Source organism: Oncorhynchus mykiss, chromosome 17, assembly GCF_057628025.1.
Source record: "Oncorhynchus mykiss isolate SJ-2025 chromosome 17, ASM5762802v1, whole genome shotgun sequence".
Taxonomy (NCBI): Eukaryota; Metazoa; Chordata; class Actinopteri; order Salmoniformes; family Salmonidae; genus Oncorhynchus; species Oncorhynchus mykiss.
This window is the reverse complement of record NC_143038.1, coordinates 78,132,390-78,157,740: the sequence shown is the minus strand read 5'-3', so window position 1 is coordinate 78,157,740 and position 25,351 is coordinate 78,132,390. Positions and strand designations below refer to the sequence as shown.

Here is a 25,351-nt window from a genome sequence, read left to right as displayed (position 1 = left end):
AGAGGGAGGGGAGGAAGAATTATACTGAGTAACTATATAAACATGTGAAGTGTTGGTCTTATGTTTCATGAGCTGAAATAACAGATCCCAGCAATGTTCCATACACACAAACATCTTATTTCTCTCAAATTCTGTGGACAAATTTGTTTACATCCTGTTCAGTGGGCATTTCTCCTTTGCCAAGATAATCCATCCACCTGACAGGTACGGCATATCAAGAAGCTGATTAAACAGCATGATCATTACACAGGTGCAACTTGTGCTGGGGACAACATGTGCTGGGGACAACATCTAACATGTGCAGTTTTGTCACACAACCCAATGCCACGGATGTCTCAAGTTGAGGGAGCGTACAACTGGCACTTTGACTACAAGAATGTCCACCAGAGCTGTTGCCAGAGAATTTAATGTTCATTTCTCTGCCATAAGCCGCCTCCAAATTCCTTTTTGAGAATTTGGCAATACGTCCAACCGGCCTCAAAACTGCATATCACGTGTAAACACACCAGCTCAGGACCTCTACATCCGGCTTCTTCACCTGCGGGATCATCTGAGACCAGCCACTCGGACAGCTGATGAAACTGTGGGTTTGCACAACCGAAGAATTTCTGCACAAACTGTCAAAAACCGCCTCAGAGAAGCTCATCTGCGTGCTCGTTGTCCTAACCAGAATATTAACCTGACTGCAGATTGGTGTCTTAACCAACTTCAGTGGGCTTGGGTGGCTGGAGTCTTTGACAATTTTTAGGGCCTTTCTCTGACACCGCCTGGTATAGAGGTCCTGGATGGCAGGAAGCTTGGCCCCAGTGATGTACTGGGCCGTACGCACTACCCTCTGTAGAGCCTTGCGGTCGGAGACCGAGCAGCTGCCATACCAGGCAGTGATGCAACCCGTCAGGATGCTCTCGATGGTGCAGCTGTAAAACCTTTTGAGGATTTGAGGACCCATGCCAAATCTTTTCAGTCTCCTGAGGGGGAATAGGTTTTGTCACGACTGTCTTGGTGTTCTTGGACCATGTTAGTTTGTTGTTGGTGTGGACGCCAAGGAACTTGAAGCTCTCAACCTGCTCCACTACAGCCCCGTCTGGCACGTTCGTCGTAACGAGGAGAGCAAGGCGCAGCGTGATTGGAATACATTCTTCTTTTCTTAACCTCTCTGAACCACCCATCCCGGATCCGGTATAATTGTCATCAGCAACGCTGAATAGCATAGCGCCACAGTCAAATAATATTCATATTCATGAAATCAGAAGTGCAATATTGCAAAACACAGCTTAGCCTTTTGGTAAAACGAAGAACACTAAAAAAGTAACAAAACAACAAAATGAATGTGAAGCTATAAACAACTAGTGCTGACATGCAACTACAGATAGACAATAACCCACAAAACCAAAATGGAAATTGGCAACCTAAATAGGATCCCCAATCAGAGACAACGATAAACAGCTGTCTCTGATTGGGAACCAATTCAGGCCACCTTAGACCTACATTTACCTAGACTATACCAAAACCCCATACATATACAAAAAACCCTAGACAAGACAAAAACATACATACCACCCTCGTCACACCCTGACCTAACCAAAAATAATAAAGAAAACATAGATAACTTAGGCCCCGGGCTGGGGACCCTCGCTGCGTGGATCATTGCCCGGTGTTCTGGACTGGGGACCTTCGCTGGAGACCCCGGACTGGGGACCGTCGCTGGAGACCCCGGACTGGGGACCGTCGCTGGAGACCCTGGACTGGGGACCATCGCTGGAGACCCCGGACTGGGGACCGTCGCTGGAGACCCTGGACTGGAGACTGTCGCTGGAGACCCTGGATTGGAGACTGTCGCTGGAGACCCTGGATTGGAGACTGTCGCTGGATACCCTGGATTGGAGACTGTCGCTGGAGACCCTGGACTGGAGACTGTCGCTGGAGACCCCAGACTGGAGACTGTCGCTGGAGACCCCGGACTGGGGACCGTCATTGGAGGTTCTGGACTGTGGCCCGTCGTTGGAGCTTCCGGACTGTGGCCCGTCATTGGAGGCCCCGTGCCGGGGACCGTCGTTGGAGGTTCTGGACTGTGGCCCGTCGTTGGAGCTTCTGGACTGTGGCCCGTCGTTCTGGTGTGTGAACTGTCGCCGGACGCTCTGGACTGGGTACTGTCGCCAGATGCTCTGGACTGGGTACTGTTGCCGGACGTTCTGGACTGCTGAGGCGCAGTGTAGGCCTGGTGTGTGATGCCGGAACTGGTGGTACCAGGCTGGGGACACGTACCTCAGGGCGAGTGCCGGGAGGAGGAACAGGATACACTGGACCATGGAGACGCACGCATTGGAGATCCAGAACATAGAGCTGGCTCAATTTGTCCTGGCTGGATGCCCATTCTAGCCCGGCAAATGCGAGGAGCTGGAATAGAGCGAACCGGGCTAGAATAGCGCACTGGAGACACCGTGCGCATCTCTGCATAACACGGTGCCTGACCAGTTACACGCACCCCACGGTAAGCACGAGGAGTTGGCTCAGGTCTCCTACCTGACTCAGCCAATCTCCTCGTGTGCTACCCCCTAACTTTTTTCTTGGGGCTGCTTCTCGGACTTCCGTGCTAGCTGTGTACCCTCATATCATCGCCGTTCCTCTATTCTCCGGTATTTCTCCTCCTTAGAATGCCGATACTCCCCAGGCTGCGTCCAGGGTCCTGCTCCATCTAGTATTTCCTCTCATGTCCAGGATTCTTTTCCGTCCAAAATCTCTCCCCAAGTCCATAACGTCTGCTCCTCCTTTACACGCTGCTTGGTCCTGTTATTTTGTCACGTTCGTCATATTGATGAGACGCAGCGTGATAAGCATACATGCTTCTTTTAATGAAGGAAAAAACACTAAACAAACTAACAAAGAAACAAAATGAACGTGAAGCTATATAACAACGAGTGCTGACATGCAACTCACAAAACTGCTGTTTATCATTGTCTCTGATTGGGGATCCTATTTAGGTTGCCATTTTCCATTTTGGTTTTGTGGGTTATTGTCTATGTGTAGTTGCATGTCAGCACTCGTTGTTATATAGCTTCACGTTTGTTTTGTTTCTTTCAATGTGGATAGGGGGGTGTTCCCTCTGCTGTTTCCTGAAGTCCACAATCATCTCCTTTGTTTTGTTGACGTTGAGTGAGAGGTTGTTTGCCTGACACCACTCTCCCAGTGCCCTCACCTCCTTTCTGTAGGCTGTCTTGTCGTTGTTGGTTATCAGGCCCACTACTGTTGTGTCGTCTGCAAACTTGATGATTGAGTTGGAGGCGTGCATGGCCACACAGTCGTGGGTGAACAGGGAGTACAGGAGAGGGCTGAGCACACACCCTTGTGGGGCCCCAGTGTTGAGGGTCAGCGAAGTGGAGATGTTGTTTCCTATCTTCACCACCTGGGGGCGGCCCGTCAGGAAGTCCAGGATCCAGTTGCACAGGGCGGGGTTGAGACCCAGAGTGTCATGTATTGTCATGTTGTGTCTTGTTTCTGTCCTTTCCCTTCACCCTGTCTCCCTCTGCTGGTCGTTATTAGGTTACCTTTTCTCCCCCTCTTTCCCCCAGCTGTTCCTTGTCTCCTCCTAACTACCTCGTCACCCCTTTTCCCACCTGTTCCCTTTTTCCCTCTGATTAGTCCTCTATATCTCTCTCTGTTTTGTTTCTGTCTTTGTCGGATTCTTGTTTGTGTTTTTCATGCCTGAACCAGACTATCGTCATGTTTGCTGCAACCTTGTCCTGTCCTGTCGGAATCTGCCGGTCCATCTGAGCCTACGTTTGTTTTGTTATTAAAGAAGCTCTGTTTACGTTAATTCGCTTTTGGGTCCTCATTCACGCACCGTAACAGAAGAATCCGACCAAGAATGGACCCAGCGACTTCGGATCCTCTCCACTCAGCCGTCGAGATCCAGGGAGCGATGCTAGGCAGACACGAGCAGGAATTGTCTGCTGCTCGACATGCCGTTGAGACCCTGGCCACCCAAGTCTCCAACCTCACAGAACAGGTTCACCATCTCCGCCTCGATCCACCGGCCACTTCCAGGGCTTTCGAATCTCCGGAGCCCAGAATCAATAACCCGCCGTGTTACTCTGGGGAGCCCACTGAATGCCGCTCGTTCCTCACCCAGTGTGATATTGTGTTTTCTCTCCAGCCCAACACTTACTCCAGGAGCACTGCTCGTGTCGCCTACGTCATATCTCTCCTTACTGGACGGGCTCGTGAGTGGGGCACGGCAATCTGGGAGGCAAGGGCTGAGTGTACTAACCAGTATCAGGACTTTAAGGAGGAGATGATACGGGTTTTTGATCGATCTGTTTTTGGGGAGGAGGCTTCCAGGGCCCTGTCTTCCCTATGTCAAGGTAATCGATCCATAACAGACTACTCTATTGAGTTTCGCACTCTTGCTGCCTCCAGTGGCTGGAACGAGCCGGCTTTGCTCGCTCGTTTTCTGGAGGGTCTCCTCGCAGAGGTAAAGGATGAGATTCTCTCCCGGGAGGTTCCTTCGAGCGTGGATTCCTTGATTGAACTCGCTATTCGCATTGAGCGACGGGTTGATCTTCGTCACCGAGCTCGTGGAAAGGAGCTCGCGTTCTCCGTTGCCCCCCTCTCCGCATCACTACCATCTTCCTCTGCCGGCTCGGGTGCTGAGCCTATGCAGCTGGGAGGTATCCGCATCTCGACTAAGGAGAGGGAACGGAGAATCACCAACCGCCTCTGTCTCTATTGCGGTTCTGCTGGTCATTTTGTCACTTCATGTCCAGTAAAAGCCAGAGCTCATCAGTAAGCGGAGGGCTACTGGTGAGCGCTACTACTCCTGTCTCTCCTTCAAGATCCTGCACTACCTTGTCGGTCCATCTACGCTGGACCGGTTCGTCAGCTTCCTGCAGTGCCTTAATAGACTCTGGGGCGGAGGGCTGTTTTATGGACGAGACCTGGGCTCGGGAACATGACATTCCTCTCAGACAGTTAAGGGAGTCCACGGCCTTGTTCGCCCTGGATGGTAGTCCTCTCCCCAGGATTCAGCGTGAGACGCTACCTTTAACCCTCACTGTTTCTGGTAATCATAGCGAAACCATTTCTTTTTTAATTTTTCGTTCACCTTTTACACCTGTTGTTTTGGGCCATCCCTGGCTAGTTTGTCATAATCCTTCCATTAATTGGTCTAGTAATTCTATCCTCTCCTGGAACGTCTCTTGTCATGTGAAATGTTTAATGTCTGCTATCCCTCCTGTTTCCTCTGTCTCTTCTTCACAGGAGGAGCCTGGTGATTTGACAGGGGTGCCGGAGGAATATCACGATCTGCGCACCGTGTTCAGTCGGTCCAGGGCCACCTCTCTTCCCCCACACCGGTCGTATGATTGTAGTATTGATCTCCTTCCGGGAACCACTCCCCCCCGGGGTAGACTATACTCTCTGTCGGCTCCCGAACGTAAGGCTCTCGAAGATTATTTGTCTGTAGCTCTTGCCGCCGGTACCATAGTCCCCTCCTCCTCTCCCGCCGGAGCGGGGTTTTTTTTTTGTTAAGAAGAAGGACGGGTCCCTGCGCCCCTGCATAGATTATCGAGGGCTGAATGACATAACAGTGAAGAATCGTTATCCGCTTCCTCTTATGTCTTCAGCCTTCGAGATCCTGCAGGGAGCCAGGTTTTTCACTAAGTTGGACCTTCGTAACGCTTACCATCTCGTGCGCATCAGGGAGGGGGACGAGTGGAAGACGGCGTTTAACACTCCGTTAGGGCACTTTGAATACCGGGTTCTTCCTTTCGGCCTCGCTAACGCTCCAGCTGTCTTTCAGGCATTAGTCAATGATGTCCTGAGAGACATGCTGAACATCTTTGTTTTCGTTTACCTTGACGATATCCTGATTTTTTCACCGTCACTCCAGATTCATGTTCAGCACGTTCGACGTGTCCTCCAGCGCCTTTTAGAGAATTGTCTTTTTGTGAAGGCTGAGAAGTGCTCTTTTCATGCCTCCTCCGTCACATTTCTCGGTTCTGTTATTTCCGCTGAAGGCATTAAGATGGATCCCGCTAAGGTCCAAGCTGTCATTGATTGGCCCGTCCCTAAGTCACGCGTCGAGCTGCAGCGCTTTCTCGGCTTCGCAAACTTCTATCGTCGTTTCATCCGTAATTTCGGTCAGGTGGCAGCTCCTCTCACAGCCCTTACTTCTGTCAAGACGTGCTTTAAGTGGTCCGTTTCCGCCCAGGGAGCTTTTGATCTCCTCAAGAATCGTTTTACATCCGCACCTATCCTTGTTACACCTGACGTCACTAGACAGTTCGTTGTCGAGGTTGACGCGTCAGAGGTGGGCGTGGGAGCCATTCTTTCTCAGCGCTCCCTCTCTGACGACAAGGTCCACCCTTGCACGTATTTTTCTCATCGCCTGTCGCCGTCGGAACGTAACTATGATGTGGGAAACCGCGAACTGCTCGCCATCCGCTTAGCCCTAGGCGAATGGCGACAGTGGTTGGAGGGGGCGACCGTTCCTTTTGTCGTTTGGACTGACCATAGGAACCTTGAGTACATCCGTTCTGCCAAACGACTTAATGCGCGTCAGGCGCGCTGGGCGCTGTTTTTCGCTCGTTTCGAGTTCGTGATTTCTTATCGTCCGGGCTCTAAGAACACCAAGCCTGATGCTTTATCTCGTCTCTTCAGTTCTTCAGTAGCCTCCACTGACCCCGAGGGGATTCTCCCTGAGGGGCGTGTTGTCGGGTTGACTGTCTGGGGAATTGAGAGGCAGGTAAAGCAAGCACTCACTCAAACTCCGTCGCCACGCGCTTGTCCTAGGAACCTTCTTTTCGTTCCCGTTCCTACTCGTCTGGCCGTTCTTCAGTGGGCTCACTCTGCCAAGTTAGCCGGCCATCCTGGCGTTCGGGGTACGCTTGCTTCCATTCGCCAGCGTTTTTGGTGGCCCACCCGGGAGCATGACACGCGTCGCTTCGTGGCTGCTTGTTCGGTCTGCGCGCAGACTAAGTCCGGTAACTCCCCTCCTGCCGGCCGTCTCAGGCCGCTTCCCATTCCCTCTCGACCGTGGTCTCACATCGCCTTAGATTTTGTCACCGGACTGCCTTCGTCAGCGGGGAAGACTGTTATTCTTACGGTTGTCGACAGGTTCTCTAAGGCGGCTCATTTTATTCCCCTTGCTAAGCTTCCTTCTGCTAAAGAGACGGCACAAATCATCATCGAGAATGTTTTCAGAATTCATGGCCTTCCGTCAGACGTCGTTTCGGACAGAGGTCCGCAATTCACGTCTCAATTTTGGAGGGAGTTTTGCCGTTTGATTGGGGCTTCCGTCAGTCTCTCTTCCGGCTTTCACCCCCAGTCTAACGGTCAAGCAGAACGGGCCAATCAGACTATTGGTCGCATCTTACGCAGTCTTTCTTTTCGCAACCCTGCGTCTTGGTCAGAACAGCTCCCCTGGGCAGAATACGCCCACAACTCGCTTCCTTCGTCTGCGACCGGGCTATCTCCTTTTCAGAGTAGCCTCGGGTACCAGCCTCCGCTGTTCTCATCTCAGTTCGCCGAGTCCAGCGTCCCCTCCGCTCAGGCTTTTGTCCAACGTTGCGAGCGCACCTGGAAGAGGGTCAGGTCTGCACTTTGCCGTTATAGGGCGCAGACTGTGAGAGCTGCTAATAAGCGTAGAACTAAGAGTCCTAGATATTGTCGCGGTCAGAGAGTTTGGCTCTCCACTCAGAACCTTCCCCTTAAGACCGCTTCTCGCAAGTTGACCCCGCGGTTCATTGGTCCGTTCCGTATTTCCCGGATCATTAATCCTGTCGCAGTGCGACTTCTTCTTCCGCGATATCTTCGTCGCGTCCACCCGGTCTTCCATGTCTCCTGTGTCAAGCCCGTTCTTCGCGCCCCCGCTCGTCTTCCCCCCCCCCCCATCCTTGTCGAGGGCGCACCCATCTACAGGGTCCGTAGGATTTTGGACATGCGTCCTCGGGGCCGTGGTCATCAGTACCTAGTAGATTGGGAGGGGTACGGTCCTGAGGAGAGGAGTTGGGTTCCCTCTCGGGACGTGCTGGACCGTGCGCTGATCGATGATTTCCTCCGTTGCCGCCAGGTTTCCTCCTCGAGTGCGCCAGGTGGCGCTCGGTGAGTGGGGGGGTACTGTCATGTATTGTCATGTTGTGTCTTGTTTCTGTCCTTTCCCTTCACCCTGTCTCCCTCTGCTGGTCGTTATTAGGTTACCTTTTCTCCCCCTCTTTCCCCCAGCTGTTCCTTGTCTCCTCCTAACTACCTCGTCACCCCTTTTCCCACCTGTTCCCTTTTTCCCTCTGATTAGTCCTCTATATCTCTCTCTGTTTTGTTTCTGTCTTTGTCGGATTCTTGTTTGTGTTTTTCATGCCTGAACCAGACTATCGTCATGTTTGCTGCAACCTTGTCCTGTCCTGTCGGAATCTGCCGGTCCATCTGAGCCTACGTTTGTTTTGTTATTAAAGAAGCTCTGTTTACGTTAATTCGCTTTTGGGTCCTCATTCACGCACCGTAACACAGAGCCTCCAGCTTGATGATGAGCTTGGAGGGTACTATGGTGTTGAATGCTGAGCTGTAGTCAATGAACAGCATTATTACATAGGTATTATTTTTGTCCAGATGGGATAGGGCAGTGCAATGGCGATTGCGTCATCTGTAGACCTGTTGGGGCAGTAAACAAACTGAAGTGGGAATAGGGTGGCTGGTAAAGTGGCGGTGATATGATCCTTGATTAGCCTCTCAAAGTACTGTACAAAGTCATGATGACAGAAGTGAGTTCTACGGGGCAGTAGTCATTTAGTTCAGTTATTTTTGCCTTCTTGGGTACAGGAACAATGGTATTCATCTTGAAGCATATGGGGACAAGATACTGGGATAGGGAGAGATTAAATATGTCTGTTAACATACCAGACAGCTGGTCTGCATGCTCTGAGTATGCGGCTAGGGATGCCGTCCGGGCCAGCAGCCTTGCGAGGGTTAACACGTTTAAATGTTTTACCCACATCAGCCACTGAGAGGGGGAGGGGCCGCAGACTTTGTTAGCGATCCGCGACGGTGGCACTGTATTATCCTCAAAGCGGGGCAAAGAAGGTGTTTAGTTTGTCTGGAAGCGTGACATCGGTATCCGTAATGTGCCTGTTTTTGTTTTTATAGTCCATGATTTCCTGTAGACCCTGCCACATACGTCTCGTGTCTGAGCCTTTGAATTGCGACTCCACCTTGTCCCTGTACTGGCATTTTGCTTGTTTGATTGCCTTGCTTGTTTGATTACCTTGGAGGGAATAACTACACTGTTTATATTCAGCCGTATCTCCAGACCTCTTTCCATGGTTAAATGCGATGGTTCACACTTTCAGTTTTGCGCAAATGCCGCCATCCATCCACAGTTTCTGGTTAGGGTAAGTTTTAAGTCACAGTGGGTACAACATCTCTAAAGCAATTTATAAACTCACGGAGTCAGCGTATAGATCAATGTCGTTCTCTGAGACTGACCGGAACATATTCCAGTCTGCTTGATCAAAACAATCTTGGAGTGTGGCAGCCGATTGGTCAGACCAGCGTTCATTGGTTCTTGTCACTGGTACATCCTGTTTGAGTTTCTGCCTATAGGACGGTAGGAGCAAGATGGCGTCGTGGTCAGATTTGCCGAAGAGAGGGCGGGGGAGGGCTTTGTATGCATCACTTAAGTTAGAGTAGTAGCGGTTGAGTGTATTAGCCCTATATGCTGATAGAATTTAGGTAACATTCATCGCCAATTTGCTTTGTTAAAATCCCCAGCTACAATAAATGCAGCCTCCGGGTATATATTTTCCAGTTTACGTAGAGTCCAGTGAAGTTCCTTGAGGGCCGTCTTGGTGTTCGCTTGATGGGGGATGTACTCAGTGGTGACTATAACTGATGAGAATTCTCTTAGTAGGTAGAATGGCCGGCATTTGATTGTAAGGACTTCTAGTTCGGGAGCAGAAGGACTTGAGTTCCTGTATGTTATGATTAAACCACGAGTCTTTAATCATGAAGCATACGCCCCCACCTTTCCTCTTCCCAGAGAGGTGTTTATCTCTGTCGGCACAATGCATGGAGAAGCCCGGTGGCTGAACCGATTCCGACAACATATCGCGAGAGAGCCATGTTTCCATGAAACAGAGAATGTTACAATCTCGGAAGTCTCTCTGGAAGGCAACCCTTGCTCGTCTACCTTGTTGTCAAGAGACTGGACATTGGCGAGTAGTATACTTGGGAGTGGTGAGCAATGTGCTCGTTTTCGAAGCCTGACCAGAAGACCGCTCCGCCTGCCCCTTCTGCATCACCGTTGTTTTCAGTCAGCTGCTGGGATTAGATCCATTGTCCTGGGTGTTGGTCCGAACAGAGGATCCGCTTCGGGAAAGTCGTATTCCTTGTGGTAATGTTGGTAAGTTGACGTTGCTCTTATATCCAATAGTTCCTGCCGGCTGAATGTAATAAGACTTCAGATTTCCTGGGGTAACAATGTAAGAAATAGTACATAAAAAAACAAAATACTGCATAGTTTCCTAGGAACTCGATAGAACGCTGATAGAAATGTGGTAAAACTGATTCAAGTTTCCCTGTATTAAAGTCCCCGGCCACTCGGAGCGCCGGCTCTGAATGAGCATTTTCCTGTTTGTTTATGACCGTTTACAGCTCATTGAGTGTGGTTTAAGTGATATCGTGCACCATTTGTGGTTTACAAATATACATAGGCCACCGCCCCGTGTCTTACCAGAGGCTGCTGTTCTATCCTGCCGATAGAGTGTATAACCCGCCAGCCGACAGCTTTTAATGTCCCATTGCTATACGTGCTTTCAGTTTGTCCCATTTGTTTCCAGTGATTGAACGTTGGCTAACAGTACAGATGGCAAAGGCAGATTAGCCACTTGTCGCCTGATCCTCACAAGGCACCCCGATCTCTTTCCGCAAAATCTCAGTTTCTTTCTCCAGTGAATGACGTGGATGAGGGCCTGTTTGGGTGTTTGGAGTAAATCCTTCTCGTCCGACTCATTAAAGAAAAATTATTTGTCCAATTCGAGGTGAGTAATTGCTGTTCTGATGTCCAGAAGCTCCTTTCGGTCATAAGAGACAGTAGCAGAAACATTATGTACAAAATGAGTTACAAACAATGCGAAAAACAAACAAAATAGTATTTTTGGTTATTTATAGGCAGCAGAGAGGTCAGATGATAGGCAGGGGAGAGGTCAGATGATAGGCAGGGGAGAGGTCAGGTGATAGGCAGGGGAGAGGTCAGGTGATAGGCAGCAGAGAGGTCAGGTGATAGACAGCGGAGAGGTCAGGTGATAGACAGGGGAGAGGTCAGGTGATAGGTAGCATAGAGGTCAGGTGATAGACAGGGGAGAGGTCAGGTGATAGACAGGGGAGAGGTCAGGTGATGGTCAGGTGATAGGCAGTGGAGAGGTCAGGTGATAGACAGTGGAGAGGTCAGGTGTTAGGCAGTGGAGAGGTCAGGTGATGGACAGGGGAGAGGTCAGGTGATAGACAGGGGAGAGGTCAGGTGTTAGGCAGGGGAGAGGTCAGGTGACAGGCAGTGGAGAGGTCAGGTAATGGTCAGGTGATAGACAGGGGAGAGGTCAGGGGATAGACAGGGGAGAGGTCAGGTGATAGACAGGGGAGAGGTCAGGTGTTAGGCAGGGGAGAGGTCAGGTGACAGGCAGTGGAGAGGTCAGGTGATGGTCAGGTGATAGACAGTGGAGAGGTCAGGTGATAGGAAGTGGAGAGGTCAGGTGATAGACAGCACTGTTTTCAAGTGAGTACAAAATCCTAATCGAGGCTGTAAACAGCCCTGAATGTTGGGCATCTGTTCAACAATGTTGAACGTTTCATTCCATTTGGATCAGTAGTGGGTTTACTCTGGACATTTTATAAGGTTTAGAAAGACACAGAAGCAGGCCAGTCTGGCTGTATTTTATTTTCTGATATTGAGATGTGCTGCCTGTTGCAGATCATCATGCTCTCAAGTCCTCCTATAATAATATGGCCACATACAGTCGGAAGTTTACATTTAAACTCAGTTTTCACAATTCCTGACATTTAATCCTAGTAAAAATTCCCTGTCATAGGTCAGTTAGGATCACCAATTCATTTTAAGAATGTGAAATGTGGAGAGAAATAGCAGAGAGAATGATTTATTTCAACTTTTATTTATTTCATCACATTCCCAGTGGTTCAGAAGTTTACATACGCTCAATTAGTATTTGGTAGCATTGCCTTTAAATTGTTTAACTTGGGTCAAACATTTTGTTTAGTTTTTTTCTGAAGTCTTGGCTGATTTCTTTTGATTTTCCCATGATGTCAGGCAAAGATGCACTGAGTTTGAAGGTAGGCCTTGAAATACATCCACAGGTACACCTCCAATTGACTCAAATTATGTCAATCAGAAGCTTCTAAAGCCATGGAGTGGTTGAAGTGGATTGGTTGAAAAACTAGTTTTAATGACTCCAACCTAAGTGTACGTAAACTTCCCACTTAAACTGTAGGTCTATGATCCCAGCAGGCCCAGTTATTCAGGAAAGATTATGCTCTCAGCAGGCCCAGTTATTCAGGAAATCTTATGCTCCCAGCAGGCCCAGTTATTTAGGAAAGCTTATGCTCCCAGCAGTCTCAGTTATTCAGGAAATCTTATGCTCCCAGCAGGCCCAGTTATTCAGGAAAGATTATGCTCCCAGCAGGCCCAGTTATTCAGGAAATCTTATGCTCCCAGCAGGCTCAGTTATTCAGGAAATCTTATGCTCCCAGCAGTCTCAGTTATTCAGGAAATCTTATGCTCACAGCAGGCCCAGTTATACATGAAAGCTTATGCTCCCAACAGGCCCAGTTATTCAGGAAAGATTATGCTCCCAGCAGGCCCAGTTATTCAGGAAAGCTTATGCTCCCAGCAGGCCCAGTTATTCAGGAAAGCTTATGCTCCCAGCAGGCCCAGTTATTCAGGAAAGCTTATGCTCCCAGCAGGCCCAGTTATTCAGGAAAGCTTATACTCCCAGCAGGCCCAGTTATTCAGGAAAGCTTATGCGCTCTGCCGCCGATCCAAGTGGCTATTCCTCACTCACCTAGAACCATAATGCTTCAATATAGCCTAAATATTAGTAATTTTACTTTTAAAATGTATTACCTTTTATATGTGGCATTACCAGCCTCAACCAATCACAATGTTTTAATCTGATTATGCTTCCTGCCATGTTTGTCCACTCCACTCTGATATATTTCCAGCATCTGAACTGTGCGCAGGGCATTTGAGGAATGGAAAGAGAAAAGTTTAATGACATTCAGAGATGGTCAAGCACAGCCTTCGATACTGGGTACAGGGTAGGGAGGAATGTATTTTGTCTTTATCAAGGTTGACATAGTCTATTTGATTGTGGTGTTGAAAACGCAAAACTCTGATGGTGATGTTTCCGAAGTTGGTAATCCATATACAGTGTTGCTTATGGTTTGTGTGTGGTGCATTGGTACAGAAACCTGTTTGTGGAAAATTAGTTGCATATATTTTATATAATTACAAACATAGAATCAACATTTTTAAAATCGGTTGTGTCCCTAGCTGATCATTGTCTTACAGCCCCCTCTGATTGTAGTGTAATGATATGGAAAAAAACATATTTAAATATACTTAAGTCATACTTCATTCATATATTTAACTATGTTTGTGATAAATATACTTCATGATGACAGAAGTGAGTTCTATGGGACGGTAGTCATTTAGTCCAGTTATCTTTGCATTCTTGGGTATAGGAACAATGGTGGCCATCTTGAAGCATGTGGGGACAGCAGACTGGGATAGGGAGAGATTGAATATGTCCCTAAACACACCAGTCAGCTGGTCTACGCATGCTAGGGATGCCGGTACATGATATTATCAATCAAAACTTCAGCTGCAATTAAGATAAATATACTTTTTTGAAAGTATACTGAAGTCAATTTTCTTGAGACATGGAAAAAGTATACTTTCAGGAAGCATGTTCCTCAGCTGTGCTTATTCCCTTATGTGGAATAAACAATCATTATCATTGTCAACTTTTTCTGCACTCTTCTGAACAGGAATTCAGAAAGGAATTCAGACAGTACTTCAGAACTCTATGCTTCAACTCAAAAACAACTCCATGTGTAATTTGAATGAATATAGTAAATTATAATGAAAGCATATGAAATTGAAATACACTTTTAAGGAGTGTGTTTAAGTGTAATGATAGTTAACATATAGTATACTTAAAAATTGAGAAACTATTAATTTAAAGGACACTTTTAATAATTGTGTTGATAGTATATTTATAGTATACTTAAGTTAAACTAGAAAAGTACAACTCATATTTGAAGTATATTATTTGAATTTGTCGTATATTTAAGTTTACTTTAGCATACTTGTTTTCCCTTGGGAAGGGTCGTCCTTGGAGGTCAGCGAACCCTCAACCTTTTGGCTCTGCGTTGCATCGAGTGGTGACAATATTCCCCTTTATAATAATATTCCTTTACAGGGAAGGTACAGCTATTGTTATTTGTGGGGGAATGTGTGCTATTTGTTTACAGTGGAAAGGGATGATCAAAAATATGTTTTACATTGGGGAGGGGGGGTGCATTCTCTATGACACTGTGAGTTGGACCCCCCCCCCCCCCAGATACATGCTGTCACTGTTACTCTAGCATGCAGATATTCCCTGTTTCTGCAGTGTCCTCCCGTCATATTTCCTGTTTCTGCAGTGTCCTCCCGTCATATTCCCTGTTTCTGCAGTGTCCTCCCGTCATATTCCCTGTTTCTGCAGTGTCCTCCCGTCATATTCCCTGTTTCTGCAGTGTCCTCCCGTCATATTCCCTGTTTCTGCAGTGTCCTCCCGTCATATTCCCTGTTTCTGCAGTGTCCTCCCGTCATATTCCCTGTTTCTGCAGTGTCCTCCCGTCATATTCCCTGTTTCTGCAGTGTCCTCCCGTCATATTCCCTGTTTCTGCAGTGTCCTCCCGTCATATTCCCTGTTTCTGCAGTGTCCTCCCGTCATATTCCCTGTTTCTGCAGTGTCCTCCCGTCATATTCCCTGTTTCTGCAGTGTCCTCCCGTCATATTCCCTGTTTCTGCAGTGTCCTCCCGTCATATTCCCTGTTTCTGCAGTGTCCTCCCGTCATATTCCCTGTTTCTGCAGTGTCCTCCCGTCATATTCCCTGTTTCTGCAGTGTCCTCCCGTCATATTCCCTGCAATGTGAAAAGGAATAGTGATGTTTCAGAGAGAACTGTTGTTTATCAGAGAGAGAGGGGGCAGCAGATTGCTCTGCCCACTCAGTCACACACACACACACACACACACACACACACACACACACGCAGACTGCCTCCTGCCCACAAAGTCACACATCAGCCGGCCAGGCAGATGGAGGTTTGCACGCGTTGGACAACGTGGTGCACGGTGTGTGCGTGTCACTTCAAGCTTAATAACTTACATTTTGAGCTATTGTTCTTTTTGTCTGGAATGGCATAACATTATGGAGCAGAGGTATTCCTCATAGCCTTGACGACACACCACAGGATGCTGCTAAAGGGAGGACGGCTCACACCATGTGTTTGATGTATTTGATACCATTCCACTATTCTGCTCCATCTATTACCACGAGAACATCCTCCCCAAGAGAGGGAGAGAGGGAGAGGGAGAGGGAGAGAGGGAGGAGGGAGAGAGGGAGGAGGGAGAGATGGAGAGGGAGAGATGGAGAGAGGGAGGAGGGAGAGATAGAGAGGGAGAGTGCAAGAGAGGGCGAGAGAGGGATAGAGGGTGTGTGAGAGAGAGGGAGGAGGTAGAGAGGGAGAGGGAGGAGGTAGAGAGGGAGAGGGCGAGAAAGGGAGAGGGAGAGTGAGAGGGAGAATGTGTTATGGAGGTAGAGCAGGCTGGAACAGGACAGGTACTGAGTCATTGTAGAGTTATATAGAGGTAGATACTGTAGAATGAGGTAGAGGTAGAGTTATATAGAAGTAGATACTATAGAATGAGTTAGAGGTAGATACTGTAGAATGAGTTAGAGGTAGAGTTATATAGAGGTAGATACTGTAGAATGAGGTAGAGTTATATAGAGGTAGATACTGTTGAATGAGGTAGAGTTATATAGAGGTAGATATTGTAGAATGAGGTAGAGTTGTATAGAGGTAGATACTGTAGAATGAGGTAGAGAGAGTTATATAGAAGTAGATACTGTAGAATGAGGTAGAGGTAGATACTGTAGAATGAGTTGGCTACAGTTAAAGGTAAGCCGAGGTTGGCTGAGATGGCTGGGAGGGATGTAGCTACAGTTAAAGGTAAGCCGAGGTTGGCTGAGATGGCTGGGAGGGATGTATCTACAGTTAAAGGTAAGCCGAGGTTGGCTGAGATGGCTGGGAGGGATGTAGCTACAGTTAAAGGTAAACCTCAGAGCCTGTCACTTTACTCTACTCTGTACTTCCTCATTTTGTCAGGGTTGTTGTTGACATTTTCACTTTTGCAATCTTTCTCTGTCTTTTAAAATCTCTTCTGCCTTTCATACTCTACCTGTCTATCTATGTTTCACGCTACTAGACTGTTTCTCAGCATATTGTCAACTTCTGCTCTGAAACTCTTTATCTAACAGTGCTATCATACTATCCCCCCACCCTTCCGCTCTCTCTTTTTCTGCCTCTCTCTCTCTCTCTCGCTCTCACACTGCCTACTCCTCTCTCTCTCTCTCTCTCTCTCTCTCTCTCTCTCTCTCCTTGTTCTCTAATTTGCATGAGTGCTGCTGGCTACAGGCTGTGTGTTTCCTCATCTCAGTAGCAGTTCCTCAGTTAGACCTGATCAAACAGACTACAGAGAGGAGCACAACAGAACCAGTTTGTCTCTAATACCTGTTCTAACAAACTACAGAGATTTGCATAACAGAACAGCACAGAACAGATCAGCTCCTCTGAAAAGCACCATCACTGGAGAGAGAGAGTTAGCTCTGGAGGAAGATCTGTTGATACAGAACCCTGGTGACTGATACCTTCAGCTAGATCTGGAGGAAGATCTGTTGATACAGAACCCTGGACTGATACCTTCACCTAGCTCTGGAGGAAGATCTGTTGATACAGAACCCTGGTGACTGATACCTTCAGCTAGATCTGGAGGAAGATCTGTTGATACAGAACCCTGGACTGATACCTTCAGCTAGATCTGGAGGAAGATCTGTTGATACAGAACCCTGGACTGATACCTTCAGCTAGATCTGGAGGAAGATCTGTTGATACAGAACCCTGGACTGATACCTTCACCTAGCTCTGGAGGAAGATCTGTTGATACAGAACCCTGGACTGATACCTTCACCTAGCTCTGGAGGAAGATCTGTTGATACAGAACCCTGGACTGATACCTTCACCTAGCTCTGGAGGAAGATCTGTTGATACAGAACCCTGACTCTGTTCTGATGAGCGTCTACAGGACCTGGAATGTGAACAGAGGCAGAAGACAGAGACAGTAACAGCAACAAGAACAGAGGGATAACTATAGTAGAACTGCAGCCCAGAGACCCTCAGTGGATAGGTGAGTGATCTTATATGGCTACATGACCTCTGTCCAGCGTTACTCATGTGGTCTGTGATGTTTAGCATGATTGTGATCGTATTTCTCTGAGAACCTAGTATTTACAATGTCATCTGAACAGTTTCAACAGTCTTAAACTTCAGCACTGTAATGTCTGATTGACTGGACAGTAATATCAAGAAAACACAACTGAATAGACTTCACCCAGTCAGTAACATATCTGCCCAAAGACACTACCCAGTCAGTAACATATCTGCCCAAAGACACTTCACCCAGTCAGTAACATATCTGCCCAAAGACACTTCACCCAGTCAGTAACATATCTGCCCAAAGACACTACCCAGTCAGTAACATATCTGCCCAAAGACACTACCCAGTCAGTAACATATCTGCCCAAAGACACTTTACCCAGTCAGTAACATATCTGCCCAAAGACACTTCACCCAGTCAGTAACATATCTGCCCAAAGACACTTCACCCAGTCAGTAACATATCTGCCCAAAGACACTACCCAGTCAGTAACATATCTGCCCAAAGACACTTTACCCAGTCAGTAACATATCTGCCCAAAGACACTATCCAGTCAGTAATATATCTGCCCAAAGACACTACCCAGTCAGTAACATATCTGCCCAAAGACACTTTACCCAGTCAGTAACATATCTGCCCAAAGACACTACCCAGTCAGTAACATATCTGCCCAAAGACACTTTACCCAGTCAGTAAAATATCTGCCCAAAGACACTTCACCCAGTCAGTAACATATATGCCCAAAGACACTTTACCCAGTCAGTAACATATCTGCCCAAAGACACTTCACCCAGTCAGCTGTTAGCAGTTGAGACAGTGAACTCCGGTACCTGGGTGTATGAAAAGTCACTAGACCAGACATAGTACCTCTGACCATGGCATTGAATAGGGATGCCCTTTGAATAGGGATGCCCATTGATAGGGATGCCCATTGATAGGGATGCCCATTGATTACATTTCTGTGGTTGAAACCTACTGATAGGAAATTAAAATAGATTACAGATTAAAGGAACACCATGACAACATTATTATGTATGTTCTGTCTCTATGGGAACACTGTGGGAACACTGCTCTGTCTCTATGGGAACACTGCTCTGTCTCTGAGAACACTGTACTGTTCTATGGGAACTCTGTTCTGTCTGTATGGGAACACTGTTCTGTCTGTATGGGAACACTGCTCTATCTCTATGGAAACACTGTTCTGTTCTATGGGAACACTGTTCTGTTCTATGGGAACACTGTTCTGTCTCTATGGGAACACTGTTCTGTCTCTATGGGAACACTGTTCTGTACAATGGGAACACTGTTTTGTCTCTATGGGAACACTGGTCTGTACTATGGGAACACTGTTCTGTCTCTATGGGAACACTGCTCTGTCTCTATGGGAACACTGTGGGAACACTGTTCTGTCTCTATGGGAACACTGTGGGAACACTGTTCAGTCTCTATGGGAATACTGTTCTGTCTCTATGGGAACAATGTCCTGTTCTATGTGAACAATGTTCAGTCTCTATGGGAAAACTGCTCTGCCCCTGTGGGAACACTGTTCTGTCTCTATGGGAACAAAGTGGAAACACTGTTCTGTCTCTATGGGAACACTGTGGGAACAGTGTTATGTCTCTATGGGAACACTGTTCTATCTCTATGGGAACACTGTTCTGTCTCTATGGGAACACTGTGGGAACACTGTTCTGTCTCTATGGGAGCACTGTTCTGTTTCTATGGGAACACTGTTCTGTTCTATGGGAACACTGTTCTGTCTCTATGGGAACACTGTTCTGTCTCTATGGGAACACTGTTCTGTTCTATGGGAACACTGTTCTGTCTCTATGGGAACACTGTTCTATCTCTATGGGAACACTGTTCTGTTCTATGGGAACACTGTTCTGTTCTATGTGAACACTGTTCTGTCTCTATGGGAACACTGTTCTGTACAATGGGAACACTGTTTTGTCTCTATGGGAACACTGGTCTGTTCTATGGGAACACTGTTCTGTCTCTATGGGAACACTGTGGGAACACTGTTCTGTCTCTATGGGAACACTGCGGGAACACTGTTCTGTCTCTATGGGAATACTGTTCTGTCTCCATGGGAACAATGTCCTGTTCTATGTGAACAATGTTCAGTCTCTATGGGAAAACTGCTCTGCCCCTGTGGGAACACTGTTCTGTACTATGGGAACACTGTTCTGTCTCTATGGTAACACTGTTCTGTCTCTATGGGAACACTGTTCTGTTCTATGGGAACACTGTTCTGTCTCTATGGGAACACTGTTCTGTTCTATGGGAACGCTGTTCTGTCTCTATGGGAACACTGTTCTGTCTCTATGGGAACACTGTTCTGTCTCTATGGGAACACTGTTCTGTCTCTATCAGAACACTGTTCTGTCTCTATGGGAACACTGTGGGAACACTGTTTTGTCTCTATGGGAACACTGTTCTGTCTCTATGGCAACAATGTTCTGTTCTATGGGAACACTGTTCTGTCTCTATGGGAACACTGTTCTGTCTCTATGGGAACACTGTGGGAACACTGTTCTGTCTCTATGGGAACACTGTTCTGCCTCTATGGGAACACTGTTCTGTCTAAATAGGAACAATGTTCTGTTCTATAGGAACACTGTTCTGTTCTATGGGAACACTGTTCTGTCTCTATGGGAACATTGCTCTGTCTCTATGGGAACACTGTGGGAACAGTGTTCTGTCTCTATGGGAACACTTTTCAGTTCTATGGGAACAATGTTCTGTTCTATGGGAACACTGTTCTGTCTCTATGGGAAAACTGTTCTGTTCTATGGGAACACTGCTCTGTCTCTATGGGAACACTGTTCTCTCTCTATGGGAACACTGTTCTGTTCTATGGGAACACTGTTCTGTTCTATGGGAACACTGTTCTTTCTCTATGTGGGAACACTGTTCTGTTCTATGGGAACACTGCTCTGTCTCTAACTGGAACACAGTTTATCTCAATGTGTAAACTGTTCTGTTCTATGGGAACACTGTTCTGTACTATGGGAACACTGTTCTGTCTCTATGGTAACACTGTTCTGTCTCTATGGGAACACTGTTCTGTTCTATGGGAACACTGTTCTGTCTCTATTGGAATTCTGCGCGGTCTCTATGGGAACACTGTGGGAACAGTGTTCTGTCTCTACGGGAACACTGTTCTGTCTCTATGGGAAAAGTGTTCTGTCTCTATGGGAACACTGTGGGAACACTGTTCTGTCTCTATGGGAACACTGTTCTCTCTCTATGGGAACACTGTTCTGTTCTATGGGAACGCTGTTCTGTCTCTATGGGAACACTGTTCTGTCTCTATGGGAACACTGTTCTGTTCTATGGGAACACTGTTCTTTCTCTATGGGAACATTGCTATGTCTCTATGGGAACACTGTGGGAACAGTGTTCTTTCTCTATGGGAACACTATTCAGTTCTATGGGAACACTGTTCTGTTCTATGGGAACACTGTTCTGTTCTATGGGAACACTGTTCTTTCTCTATGGGAACACTGTTCTGTTCTATGGGAACACTGCTCTGTCTCTATGGGAACACTGTTCTGTTCTATGGGAACACTGCTCTGTCTCTATGGGAACACAGTCTATCTCAATGTGTAAACTGTTCTGTTCTATGGGAACACTGTTCTGTCTCTATGGGAACACTGCTTTGTCTCTCTCCAGCGTCTATACATCCATACCAGTAGTAGTCATGGTTCCAGAGTCTATACATCCATACTAGTAGTAGTCATAGCTCCTGAGTCTATACATCCACACTAGTAGTAGTCATGGCTCCAGAGTCTATACATCCATACTAGTAGTAGTGATGGTTCCAGAGTCTATACATCCATACTAGTAGTAGTCATATCTCCAGAGTCTATACATCCATACTAGTAGTAGTCATGGCTCAGGAGTCTATACATCCATACTAGTAGTATTTATGACTCCAGAGTCTATACATCCATACTGGTAGTAGTCATGGCTCCAGACTATATACATCCATACTGACGGTAGTCATGGCTCCAGAGTCTATAAATCCATACTAGTAGTAGTCATGGCTCCTTAGTCTATACACCCAAACTAGTAGTAGTCATGGCTCCAGAGTCTATACATCCTTACAGGTAGTAGTCATGGCTCCAGAGTTTACACATCCATACTAATAGTAGTCATGGTTCCAGAGTCTATTCATCCATACTAATAGTAGTCATTTCTCCAGAGTATAAACATCAATACTGGTAGTAGTCATGACTCCAGAGTCTATACATCCTTACAGGTAGTAGTCATGGCTCCAGAGTCTATACATCCATACTAGTAGTAGTCATGGCTCCTGCTCCAGAGTTTACACATCCATACTAATAGTAGTCATGGTTCCAGAGTCTATTCATCCATACTAGTAGTAGTCATGGCTCCAGAGTCTATACATCCATACTGGTAGTAATCATGGCTCCAGAGTCTATACATCCTTACAGGTAGTAGTCATGGCTCCAGAGTTTACACATCCATACTAATAGTAGTCATGGTTCCAGAGTCTATTCATCCATACTAATAGTAGTCATTTCTCCAGAGTATAAACATAAATACTGGTAGTAGTCATGACTCCAGAGTCTATACATCCTTACAGGTAGTAGTCATGGCTCCAGAGTCTATACATCCATACTAGTAGTAGTCATGGCTCCTGCTCCAGAGTCTATACATCCATACTAGTAGTAGTCATGGCTCCAGAGTCTATTCATCCATACTAGTAGTAGTCATGGCTCCAGAGTCTATACATCCATACTAGTAGTAGTCAAATCAAATTGTATTTGTAACGTGCGCCGCATACAACAGTGAAATGCTGAATACAACAGGTGTGGACCTTACAGTGAAATGCTTACTTACAAGCCCTTAACCAACAATGCAGTTTTAAGAAAAATAACTACTAATTAAGTCGTTTTTTGCGGTAACTGTTCTTTACCTTACTATTTATGTTTTGGACAACTTATCCTTTTACTTCACCTAATTCCAAAATGAAAATAATATACATTTTCCTTGACACCTAAACCCTAACCCCCCCCCCCCCTCCCCCCTCAATCCCCCCCCCCCTTAAAAAAAAACAAACCCCTAAACCCCCTAAATTCCCAAAACACCATAAACACCTTAAACCCCCAAAACACCCTAAACCCCCTAAACCCCCTAAACGTACTCGTTACATTTTTAATGCTTAGCAGAACAGGATAATTATTAAATTCGCACACTTATCAAGATAACATCCCTGGTCATCTATTGCCTCTGATCTGGAGGACTCACTAAACACAAATGTATTGTTTGTAAATTATGTGTTGGAGTATGCCCCTGACTATCTGTACATTTTCAAAACAAGAAAATGATGGCGTCTGCTTTGCTTAATATAAGGAATTTGAAATTATTTATACTTTCACTTTTGATACTTAAGTATATTTTAGCAATTCCATTAACATTTTATACCTAAGTATATTTAGAACTAAGTACTTTTAGACTTTTACTCAAGTAGTATTTTCTGGGATGACTTCCACTTTTTCTTGAGTAACTTTCTATTACTCAAGTATGACAGTTGGGTTCTTTTTCACTTTTGATGCGAGTGTGTTTTGTTGGCTTCATTTTGTAGCAAAGGAGTAGAAGCCACCCTGCATTTGCTTTGATGGCTAGCAAAATTGTCTAGCAAATTGTCTAGCAACTTGGGAATCTCAGAAATAGAGACAGGCTTAGAGAGACAGTACTATATTGTCTGGTGGAAGGATGAAAACATTAATATGTTTTCAATATGTTGGCAACCGTTTTATAAAAGCAATAAGACTGTGGAACCTGGATTATGGTGAATAACACACTGCTATGGGCTGTTTCCCCAGTCTTCTCATTTCCCTCGGGTCTAAGAACAACCCTTAGTCAGGTGTTAGCCTATTCAGGATAATCCCCAGGTTCTCATGCCTTATTGCTTAAATGGACGGGGAGGACCTGATCCTCGATCAGCACTCCTAATCTGAGACGCTTGCTACATACAAACCGCTCCAAAGCCCAGTATCAGAAAAGCATAGAGGGATGGAGAATTGAACAGAGCTGGAACATAAGAACAAGAAAAAGCTCAGGCAGGTTCATAGCGTCAGAGAAACAGAGTAGAACAGTATAGAAGTGGTGTAGTAACAGTAGTGTAGTAGACAGGTAGCAGTATAGTAGTGGTGTAGTAACAGTAGTGTAGTAGACAGGTAGCAGTATAGTAGTGGTCTAGTAACAGTAGTGCTGCTATGGTGACCAGTGAGCTGAGATAAGGCGGGACTTTACCTAGCAAAGACTTATAGATGACCTGGAGCCTGTGGGTTTGGCGACGAATATGAAGCGATTGCCAGCCAACGAGAGCATACAGGTCGCAGTGGTGGGTAGTGTATGGGGCTTTGGTTACAAAATGGATGGCACTGTGATAGACTGCACCCAATTTGCTGAGTAGAGTGTTGGAGGCTATTTTGTAAATGACATCGCCGAAGTCAAGGATCAGCAGGATAGTTAGTTTTAGGAGGGTATGTTTGGCATCATGAGGGAAGGATGCTTTGTTGCAAAATAGGAAGTTGATTCTAGATATAATTTTGGATTGGAGATGCATAATGTGAGTCTGGAAGGAGAGTTTACAGTCAAGCCAGACACCTAGGTATTTGTAGTTATCCACGTATTTTAAGTCAGAGCCGTCCAGAGTAGTGATGCTGGATTGAGGGGCAGGTGCGGGCAATGATCGGTTGAATAGCATGCATTTAGTTTTATTTGCGTTTAAGAGCAGTTGGAGGCCACGGAAGGAGTGGTGTATGGCATTGAAGCTCGTCTGGAGGTTAGTTAACACAGTGTCCAAAGAAGGGCCAGAAGTATACAGAATGGTGTCGTCTGCGTAGATGTGGATCAGAGAATCACCAGCAGCAAGAGCGACATCATTGATGTATACAGAGAAGAGAGTCGGCCCGAGAATTTAACCCTGTGGCACCCCCATAGAGACTGCCAGAGGTCTGGACAACAGGCCCTCCGACTTGACACACTGAGCTCTATCAGAGTAGTAGTTGGTGAACCAGGCGAGGCAATCATTTGAGAAACCAAGGCTGTTGAGTCTGCCAGTAAGAATGTGGTGATTGACAGAGTCGAAAGCCTTGGCCAGGTCGATGAATACAGCTGCACAGTAATGTCTCTTATCGATGGCGGTTATGATATCGTTAAGGACCTTGAGTGTGGCTGAGGTAAACCCATGACCAGCTCGGAAACCAGATTGCATAGCAGAGAAGGTATGGTGGGATTCAAAATGGTCGGTAATCTGTTTGTTAACTTGGCTTTCGAAGACCTTAGAAAGGCAGGGTAGGATAGATATAGGTCTGTAGCAGTTTGGGTTTAAAGTGTCTCCCCCTTTGAAGAGGGGGATGACAGCGGCAGCTTTCCAATCTTTGGGAATCTCAGAAGATACGAAAGAGAGGTTGAACAGGATAGTAATAGGAGTTGCAACAATTTCGGCATATAATTTTAGAAAGAAAGAGTACAGATTGTCTAGCACAGCTGATTTGTAGGGGTCCAGATTTTGCCGCTCTTTCAGAACATCAGCTATCTGGATATGGATGAAGGAGAAATGGTGGGGGCTTGGGTGGGTTGCTGTGTAGGGTACCGGGCAGTTGAACAGGGTAGGGGTAGCCAGGTGGAAAGCGTGGCCAGCCGTAGAGAAACGCTTATTGAAATTCTCAATTATAGTGGATTTGTCGGTTGTAACAGTGTTTCCTAGCCTCAGAGCAGTGGGTAGCTGGGATGAGGTGCTCTAATTCTCCATGGACTTTACAGTGTCC

General features: G+C 46.6%; 1 protein-coding gene across 3 annotated transcripts in view; it reads left to right on the top strand.

The window, feature by feature from the left end:
- Positions 1-25,351, top strand: part of znf831 (zinc finger protein 831) — a 68,082-nt gene that overhangs the window by 4,322 nt on the left and 38,409 nt on the right. The window contains exon 1 of one of the 3 annotated variants that reach the window (XM_090206522.1): positions 16,116-17,510. The exons of the other annotated variants lie outside the window; for them this stretch is intronic. The gene's annotated coding sequence lies outside the window, so the exon portion shown is untranslated. Of the gene's footprint in view, positions 1-16,115; positions 17,511-25,351 lie in introns of those variants that run through there. 3 annotated transcript variants of the gene reach the window in all.